Source organism: Cotesia typhae, unplaced genomic scaffold (genome assembly GCF_013202065.1).
Source record: "Cotesia typhae breed Kobodo isofemale line unplaced genomic scaffold, CoteBio_Ctyphae contig_44, whole genome shotgun sequence".
Lineage (NCBI taxonomy): Eukaryota > Metazoa > Arthropoda > Insecta > Hymenoptera > Braconidae > Cotesia > Cotesia typhae.
In genome coordinates this window covers 7,937,370-7,939,478 of record NW_027423753.1, presented here as the reverse complement: position 1 = coordinate 7,939,478, position 2,109 = coordinate 7,937,370, and positions in this window count along the sequence as shown.

Here is a 2,109-nt window from a genome sequence, read left to right as displayed (position 1 = left end):
GGACGAGAGTAAATCCACTTGATAGTAGAAAGCCACAAAAAATATAAATCGGCTTAGGTGGGCCGTCTTGTCCCACCCTCCCCTACACCAAGAAAACTTTTGCAGAACTTCTTTATTGTAATGAATTTAACAATTTAGTTTTCAACAAATTATAATAGCGAAAATAATGAGAATTTTACATCAAATGCAATTTACTTTCCGTTTCAGGTGAGGCCGAATGGCAATTTTCGACTTGAAATTCTTCTACAGAATTTTTCCGTAAATTTTTCCGTAAGCGTGTTCATCTAGTTGCTATAAGCGATTGATAATATTTTTGGGTTATAAAACATCATGCAATTTCATGAAATACTTTTCTTTGAAATCAATTATGCTTTTGATAATCGATTTGAATCTTTAATATTTCAACCCATGGATAATTTTGAACAGTTGTTTTATATTTAGTATTCAAAACTGAATTCTAGGAAGATTTCATAACTAATTGTTTTTAAGAATTATAAAAAGCATAAAATATCGATGAACCCTTTAACGGTTGACCTTGAATCCCTACTCCCAATTTCAATCGTTCGTCTTCTCCTTTAAGTGAGAGAGCTATAGTTTATTTTGTAGAGAAGGGGCTCGAAAAATAGTAGAAGGGGGCGCACGGACACGTTATATAGTCAAGCCGCTACTCACATAGCTGTATAACGCGTTATGATTGGTTTTGTCCCTTCCAGGCTCACACCTAGATTTCTCGCGACTCCAAAATGTTAAAGGGTTAAATTTTATCAAGCTATATATTGATTATTAATTGAAGTAAAAATCTCTGAATGTTAATTTATTAACCGATAAAATCATTTTAAAATGACATTGTGTTATTTGGAAATTATAAATAACTCGATAATGTAATTTTTAAAGTTATTCTTGTAAAGACTCTTAATAAATTCAAACAAGAATAAATTTTTAAGTTTCTTAAATTCCTCGGTTTTTTTATGCTTGCAAGACATCTTTGGTATTTAGCTTCTGTAAACAAATTGATTGTTATTTATAATAATTATTTATATCGAATAAGTATATGTACTATTCATATTTACTAATTATTTTTTTTTTTTTAGAAATCGATCGACAAGAAACAATGATCAACCTTTACTCCTTGAGATGGAAGGAGTGGAGGAAAATTTAGAAGAACATAGTCAGCCTATGAATCTAGAAGAAACCCATGAGGTTATTGCTGATGATATAGATTATCCAGACAATTTTTCGGATAGCTCTGAAGAATTCAATAATGCTGAACAGATTGAAAACAGTAATGATGGAAGTGTAATGAATCTTGACAGTGATAGCGAAGATAATAACGATGATAATAGTGACAGTGACTCTAATGATGAAAGTAGTTCAAACAAACCTTTTTTTAGTGTCAATAAATCAATATTCACCTTTCCATTTGTTTCTAAATCTACTTTTAATGAAAATGATCACTTGTTGGCTATAATAGCAATATCTATGAGCAATAACCTTTCCTTTGAAGCGACATTGTCCATGCTTACTTGGATGAAATTGACTCATAGTAATAATAACCTTCCGACAACTAAAAAAGCTCTATGGAAAGCATTACATCGTGATGAATCATTGATTACCCGTCATCTTTATTGCGATATCTGTAAAGAAAATCTTGGAACAGGGACAACGCCATATAAAAATTGTAGTTGCGAATCATGTGGTCCAAATAAAAAATCAGAAAATGTCCATTATTTTCTTCAGCTAAACTTAAGTAGCCAATTATCTGATATATTTAAAATCCCAGGTATTGAGAAGTCATTGAGTTATCGATTTACGAGAGAAAAAAAAGATTCATCAGCTATGGAAGACATCTTTGATGGACAAGTATATAAAAATTTGAGTTCATTTGGCAATTTCTTGAACAATCCATCAAATTATTCGTTCACAATCAATACAGATGGTTGTCAAGTAGCAAAATCGTCAAAAGCTAGCGCATGGCCTATTTACTTTCAGATTAATGAATTATCACCACATCTACGTAAGAAGCACATGCTTTTGGCAGGAGTTTTTGTAGATACATGTCATCCATCTTTAAACCTCATGTTAGATCCAATAGTGAAGGAATTACAAGAA